The 8,149-nt window shown below is 45.3% G+C and overlaps 1 pseudogene; it reads left to right on the top strand.

The window, feature by feature from the left end:
* Window positions 1-4,309: 4,309 nt before the first annotated feature.
* Window positions 4,310-5,000, top strand: LOC117715804 (large ribosomal subunit protein eL21 pseudogene; annotated as a pseudogene).
* Window positions 5,001-8,149: the final 3,149 nt, after the last annotated feature.

The following is an 8,149-nucleotide window of genomic DNA, read 5'->3' as shown; positions in this document are numbered from 1 at the left end:
TTGTCCTGAGCGGCATGGCCAGCTGGATAGCTCTCAGTTCCTTCCCACCATCGAAATGAAGGGATGATGAAAGTTTGTGCTCCGTGCTGAAAACCGACAACCTCTCTTCCCATCAATGACCAAAGAAGTTCCTTTGGGAGGATCTTAGCAGAGCATCAGTTCACCGAGGAGACGATGATAAATTAGGATCTTTTGTTATTTGTTTGTTTAAGGCAGTGTCTCATGTAGCCTAGGTCGGCCTCAAACTCTCCATGGAGCCAAGGATAATCTGGAATTCCTGATCTTCCTGCCTCCACCATCCAAGTTCTGGGATCACAAGTATGAACCCCATGACTGACTAGTTCTAATACACAGTCAAACAAACACATCTGGGATTAGGCCTAACTTTTTTTTTAAAGTGTTAACCTTTTCTAAAATTGTACCAAGTCTAAAAGTTACTGATATTATTTATGACTATCTAAACTTGAACAGCAGTCAATTACAGGTTTACTGGGGATAATATTAGAAGTAACAGGTAGCAATACTATAGTATTATATTATATACTATACGCTTATTCAATGTGCTTATTGGCAAAACAAGAATGGTAGATTGGGGGCTGGTAAGATGGCTCAGTGGTTAAGAGCACTGGCTGCTCTTTCAGAGGTCCTGAGTTCAGTTCCCAGCAACCACACAGTGGCTCACAACCATCTATAGGGGGATAGGATGCCCTCTAAAGGTAGGTAGATATATATGTAGCAGAGCACTCATACATTAAATAAATAAAAAAATTAATCCAAATATAAATAGGTTTGTACGCATTTGTGTTTGCACATGTATGTAGGAGTCAGAGGTCTGTGTTGGGTGGTAGTCTAGTTTGACGATGTTCCTGTGAAAAACACCATGACCAAAGCAACATAGGAAAGAATTTATTTGGTTTACACTTCTGGGTCAAAGGTCACCAGTGAGAGAAACGGGGCAGCAGCTAAAGTAGGAACTGAAGCAGGAATTGAAGCAGGAACCATGAGGACCCCTGTTTATTGGTGTGGTCCTTTCTTACACAGCCCAGGCGCATCTGTCTAGAGATGTACTGTCCACAGTGAACTGGACCCTTCTACACCCATCAGACACATCCAGAGACCAACATGATGGAGGAGAGTCTTCAGCTGAGGGTTGGTCTTTCTAAGTGTGTCGTGTTGACAATCAAGATACTGCCACGAGTCTTTATCATTCTCCTATTTGTTTATTTAGTTTTTTTTTTTTTTCAAGACAGGGTTTCTTTGTGTAGCCCTGGCTGTCCTAGAACTAGCTCTGTAGACCAGGCTGTCCTCAAACTCACAGAGATCGCCTTGCCTCTGTCTCCTGAGTGCTGAGATTAAAGATGTGCACCGCCACCACCACCCTGCTCTCTGCCTTATTATTTTTTTTTTATTCAAGTTCTCAAAGAATATGGAGCTTGCCATTTAGCAAGTGAGCTCAAGGAATCCTCCTGTCTCACCTCCCCGGTGCTAGGATTCCAGAATGCACCATCACGCCCTGCTTTTTAAGTGGCTGCTGGAATCTGAGCTTAACCATTTCCTGGCTGAGCCATTTTCCCAAGCCCCTAAACATGGTTTTTAAAGGTAAAAATGGAGAGATGACTCTCCATTGAGAGCACTTGCTGCTCCTACACAGGCCTGGGGTTCACCTGCCAGCACCCACACAGCTACTCACACCATCTGTAACTCCAGTTCCTGGGGATCGAACACCCGTCCCCTTCTGGCCCCATGCAGATACATATATGCACGTACATATACATACAATCACACACACACACACACACACACACACACACACACACACACACACAAACACACACACTTCACATGTAACCTAAGCGGCTAGCACTAGAGGGCAGTAGCTGACTAACAAGGGTAGCCAGGAAGGCAAAAGAAGAAAATGACCCAGGGGCTTCACCTCCTCCTCACCTCCTTCTTCCCCTCCATTCTCCCAGTAAGCACCCCTCCACCACCATGGTCAAGTAGAACGAATTTAAGAGAAAAGCTGGCCTATTGAAAGTCCTATTTTTTTTTTCATGTATTTTCCAACTTAACAGCTTGACACAAATCTCCAAAGAGTTTACATAAGCTTTAAGTAGGTTGAATAAATAAAGCCTTGAGATGATTTAACAAGCAGTTCTTTGAATATCCACTTGTAGAGCAGAATCAGATTAGTAACCAAGGGCCTTGGGATTTGAAAATGGCTCCCCTCCTTGTTAGTGGATTTGGAGAGGAAAGAGAAAGGCTTTCTCTGTATGTTTATGGAAGCTGCCTTCTGCCTCCCTGCTCCACCTAGTGCCACCTTTCCTGGGATGAAAGACTTGCTTTTTTTCTTTCTTTCTTTCTTTTTTTTTTTTTTTCCTGAGGTCTCACTTTGCAGCTCAGGTTGACCACAAAACTCAATCCTCCTGCCTTCAGTTTAGAAGTACGGAATTACAGGTATGTACCACCACACCTGGCTCTGAATGTCTCCTCCTCTTCCTCTCCTCTCTTCTTCCTCCTCCTCCTTTTCCTCTTCTTCCTCTTCCTCTTCCTCCTCTTTCTTCTCCTTTTCTTCTTCTGCCTCCTCCTCTTCTTCCTCCTCCTCCTCTCCTCTCTTCCTCTTCTTCTTCCTCCTCCTCTTTCTCCTGCTCCCCCCCCTTCTTTTCCTTTTCTTTGAGATAGTGTTTCATTGAGGCCGAGGATGTGCTTGAACTTCTGATCCTCCTACCTCTGCTTCCTGAGTGCTGACATTACAGATGTATGCCATAGTGTTTGGCGTTAGGCCGTGCTAGGGTGGGAACCCATGGGGCTTTGTTCATGCTGGGCAAGCATTCTACCAACTTGCTACCCCTCTTTTTTTTCCCCCCATCCACTTTGACCACTGAGCAGTCCTACCCGTTTCCTTTTCTTTTGAAACAAGGTCTTGCTTAAGTTGCCCCAGCCGGCCTTAAATTCAACCCTGCAGTCAGGTGGGTCCTAACGTTGGATCCTCTTGACTCAGCCTTCTGAACATCTGGGATTATGGACCTGCACAAGCATCCTAAATGCTTCGTAAATGAAGCCACCAGAGAGGAGGCTGTCTAGAGAAGAGATGCTGAGGCCAGACCCTGCCAGGAAGGAAGCACTTAGATTAAAGACATTCTTATATGCTTGATTTTTGAGACCAGGTCTCAGGTAGAGTAAGCTAGCTTTGTAAGTACTATGTAGCTGAGGCTGGCATTGAACTCCTGATCGTCTTGGTTCCACATCGTTGGTACTGGGATGTCAGGTCTGTGCATCATACCTGGCTCATCTACAGCCTTTCATTTTCCTTTCTCAATGCAAACACTTTCATTTTTTAAATATTAAATGACAAATGAGGCTATGGTGCAAAACAAAGGGCTTGTGAATACGGTCTGTAAAGTGCTTATAACGTGCGGACACGTGAGGTGCCTGGTGTGCCCTCCTTGAAGAGAAGATGCTGCTCGCTTCAGTCTTATAGGTCCACACCTGCACAGGATGAAGCATCACTGGCTACAGGCAGGGGCAACCTGGGTCTCTCCCTGGAGTTTTTATTTCGTTAAGGCTGCTGCATTCTGCCCGTCTGACATTCCTGCAGAGCTCCAGGGACATCTTGGTAGTTAGTCATGACCATGAGCTCTGTCAGCAGGCACAACACCTGCACTTTGGAGTGAGATGACTCAATGGTCAGCATTTCCCCATCCCCCCCCCACCCTCCATCTCATGTAGGCAGGCGGTCTGCAGAGCCAGTGGCAAAGCATCTAGGAGTTCTTGCACATCTCCCCCCAGGTGGATCCTCCATATGGGAGGTAGGCACCGTCTACACTGCTTCTTGAAACGTTTTTCACTTGAGACTCCCTCCCCTCTGATGACTCTAGCTGTGTCAAGTGGACATAAAAGTAAGCAGTACTCTAGGCAAGCCCTCTATCACTGGCTACATGCTAGCCAGAGAAAGCAGCCGGTACCGTCTGCCTTCCTCCCATAAAAACAGAGATGTAACTACCCAACCCTTGCCACCATTTCCTTAACGTGCCCAAGATGTAGACAAGTCAAGATAGCCACTGCACTTGTTAAGTAAACGTTCCTTCTGTACCTGGCAAGTTTCCTCTCATCTTTCAAATCAAGATTAAGGATTACCCCTACCCTATGCTTTTTCAAGGTGGCTATTCTTCCTCCTGGTCTGATGTAGTCCAGGCTAGCCTCAAACTCACAGTGATTCTCCTGCCTCAGCCTTTAGAGTGCTAGGATTACAGGAAAGTGCCACCATTTCTTCAGTAAACATTTTTTTCCCTCTGTTCTTTGTAAGAAAAACCCATTTACATCGAAATAAAAAGAAATGAAGAGCTTTCGGCCGCGGCAGCCATCTTCCAGTTAACTCGATAAAATGACGAACACAAAGGGAAAGAGGAGAGGCACTCGGTGTGTGTTCTCTAGGCCTTTTAGGAAGCATGGAGTTGTTCCTTTGGCCACATACATGCGAATCTGCAAGAAGGGTGATATTGTAGATCATTCCCTGTAAATGGGCCTGTTCAAAAAGAAACGTCCCACAAGTGTTACCACGGCAAAACCGGAAGAGTCTACAACGTCACCCAGCATGCCGTGGGCATCATTGTAAACAAGCAAGTTAAGAGCAAGATTCTGGCCAAGAGGATCAGTGTGCGGACTGAGCACATCGAGCACTCGAAGAGCACAGACAGCTTCCTGAAGCGGGGGAAGGAGAACGATCAGAAGGAAAAGGAAGCCAAAGAGAAGGGCACCTGGGTTCAGCTGACGCCAGCCTGCGCCACCCAGAGAAGCACACTTTGCGAGGACGAACGGGAAAGCGCCTGGGCTGCTGGAGCCCATTCCATACGAGTTCATGGCCTAGTGTACAAAAGAGAAATAAAGGACCCGGACTGGGAAAAAAAAAAAAAACAAAAAGGAAATGAAGGCATATATGATTTGTTACAAGCTAAAGAGTCTATACTTCTGGTGACTAAGTACATACTGTCTCTATTAAGACCAAAAAGAATCACTTCAACATCTTGATACCTATTTTCACTTTTTTTTTTTTTTTTTTTTTTTTTTTTTTTGTCCCATTATGTGGCTCAGGATGGAGGATCAAGTGGTCACCTCAAAAGTAGCTTCAACTGCTGGCACGTGCTACCTAGCCTGGATTGTTTTTTGCCTTTTCATGCGTCTGCCTTTTCTACCCGACAATATGAAAAGTGTCTGGAAGGTTAGCACTCGTCTTACAATGCTTTTCATCTGCTGGAGCCATTTATCGTTTGCCATCTGTGGCTAGACCCTGTTCCCCCTCCACCCCATTTAATCCTAATTATAGGTTGTAAAGGATGAGAAAAACACAGGTCAGAGAGCTGCGGGACTAGTCTGACCTGGTCCTCCGCCCTTTCGTCCTTGCTTTATCTGCTTTTGAGTTTTGATGACCTGTGCGTTGAATTGGTGATCAATAACTACATAATGATTAGAGGGCTTGGGGGATCTAGCTCAATGGTAGAGCATTTGCCTGGTTTCTTCGAGGCCATGGGTTTGATTCCCAGCACCACCAAGATGGGGGGGGGGGAGACAGACTATATAGTACAGTGATAGAGATTTGTCTAGGATATGCGACTCCCTAAGTTCAATTCCAGCATTGCAAAAGAAAGAAAAAGAGGGAGGGAGGAAGGGAAGAAGGGAGGGAGGGAGGGAGGGAGGGGGGGGAGGGAGCAAGGGAGAAACCTTGTGGTTAATTTTGACACCTTTCAGACTCCCAGCACTGTGACAGCTACTGGCTTTCTTTTCAGGGCACAAAAGGAAATGCAGATGTACTCAGACAAGAAGTACAAGAGTTAGGGAAACGGGAATGTGAGCAGAAGTTCTCTGCTCTCTCCACCCAGGTGGTAGCAGCTGTACACTCCCACCACCAGCCTTCCCAGCCATGATAACTGAACCCTCTTTACTGGAAGCCAAAATACAGTCTCCAACAAAAGGGGATATGGTAATGTGGTCGCCTTGTGAATTCAATCCCCCCAAAAAACAGGTTTTAAAAACCAAGAACCTCGTAATCATAATTGCAGTGTTGGGGAGGCAAAACCAGGTACATTCCTGGGCTCGCAGGCCAGCCACTCTAACCTACTTGATGGGTCCAAGCAAGTAAAGCAAAACAAAGCCCCCTTCACCTGCAACATAAACTGACACTTTACCAGCTGCCACGTCCCCTTCCGATCACATACATTTACAGGCTGTGTATATAAGCTTAGAGAGAAAAAGAAGAACAAAATGAAGAAATCAGAAATGGCAACGGATGAGAACTGTAACCTGGAGCGGTGCTTATGCTCATAACTGGGTAAGCCAAGGTGTGCAGGTATAAAAAACTGTCCCAGGGATGGGACAGATGAAACACAGAGGGAAAATGCATATTGTTATTTATTTTGTTTGTTTTGAGACAGGATCTCTCTTTTTTTTTTTTTTTTTTTTTTTTTTTTTTTTTTTTTTGGCTTTTCGAGACAGGGTTTCTCTGTATAGCCCTGGCTGTCCTGGAACTCACTCTGTAGACCAGGCTGGCCTCGAACTCAGAAATCCGCCTGCCTCTGCCTCCCAAGTGCTGGGATTAAAGGCGTGCGCCACCACTGCCCGGCTGAGACAGGATCTCTTATATCCCAGGCTGGCCTTAAACTTTCTACATAGTCAAGGATGAATTTGGACTCCTGTTCATCCCGTGTGCCCACCAAACTCTGGTTTGTGTGTGCTAGACAAGCCCCGGGTTAACTACTTCCTATTATCTAACAGTTACTGCAACTGCATGCATAATGCTGAATGTATTAACCTTAGCTAATGTCCCTTAACCAGTAGGGCATTCTGCGCTGGCCTGACCAGGTACGGTGGCAACAAGATCAAATGTTGTTGCCAAGAGTCCTCCTTCTTAAATACACAAGAGTGGCAGGGACAGGGACAGATGCATTTTTTTTTTTTTTTCAGACAGCAAGGAGCCACCAAAACTCTTTCTTTCCCATCCTCCCTTCCTTCTAGACAAGCATCTTGATTCTCTAATTAGGTGCTATAAATCTCAGTGTTCAATCTTAAGGCTTTGGATGGGGATAAGAACATGGGAAAGAAAAGAAAGAAAGACAGACAAAAAAGACAGAAAGATGGAAGGAAAGAAAGACAGAAGAAAAGAAAGACAGAAAGAAGGAAGGAAGGAAAGAAAGAAGGAAAAAGACAGAAGGAAGGTAGGAAGGAATAAAAGAAAGGAAGGAAAGAAGGAAAGAAAGAAAAGAAAGACAGAAAGGCGGGCAGGCAGGCCTTGCCTGAGAGGAACTTTGTTCATTCTGTCCCCATCCCTCACCCCATCCACAATCCCAGCCACAATCACAAACTATACTCCTGGCTGGATTTGTGACCTCCCACCCACTTTCCTGCAAAAGTCAAAAACTTTGAGAAAAACAAGAGGCTGATGGCATGGGCTGAACTTTCAAATGCTAAACGACGGTGAAAATTTTTTTGGAAGAGAAACTATCTTTGAAATGGCGCTACATAGTAGAGTTAATGCAGCCCATATGTCCCCCACTAAAAGTTAGAAAAACAAACCAAAAACAATACTTTCACGCCTGCCAGGCTGAAATATGATCTACTGCTTAATATTCACTCAACCCTGGGCCAAATACTTTAAAATGGTAATGATTCCAAAGGGCAGACTGGCCTCAGCGCATAAACAACAGACCTTAAAATTTATGTTCCACTCCTAGCTCTGGGCGAGTCACCTAATCTCCTAGTTTCTTCTCAATTTTCTCAGCTCCAAAATGGGGGTGGGAGGTGGGCGTGTGTTATCAGTCCTTTGGAGGTGTTTAGGAGCCACACCAAAGTGACTGTAAAGCACTTTACAAATGTTTAATAACGGATGCTGTTTTCATAACCCGGCTCTATGACATCTTTTAATATTCATCCAGCAGCATAGAAGTAAACAGAGACAATTCAGATGAGTGTGGCGGAGCCGGCCGCAGAAGGTGTCAGCCATCTTGTCTTCCATCCGGCAGAGATGCGAAGCAGGCAGAGTTGGTGAAACGATAATTCAGAGTGGAAATGACCAGTTTTGGATGTGCTGGAATCTGAGGTCATTGGAGAGGGGAGGTGGAAGCAGGCTACCGAGAAGTGGAGTGTCTTAAGCAATTGCTGT

The sequence above is a fragment of the Arvicanthis niloticus genome, chromosome 9, assembly GCF_011762505.2.
Source record: "Arvicanthis niloticus isolate mArvNil1 chromosome 9, mArvNil1.pat.X, whole genome shotgun sequence".
Lineage (NCBI taxonomy): Eukaryota > Metazoa > Chordata > Mammalia > Rodentia > Muridae > Arvicanthis > Arvicanthis niloticus.
This window is presented reverse-complemented; position numbering and strand designations above follow the sequence as displayed.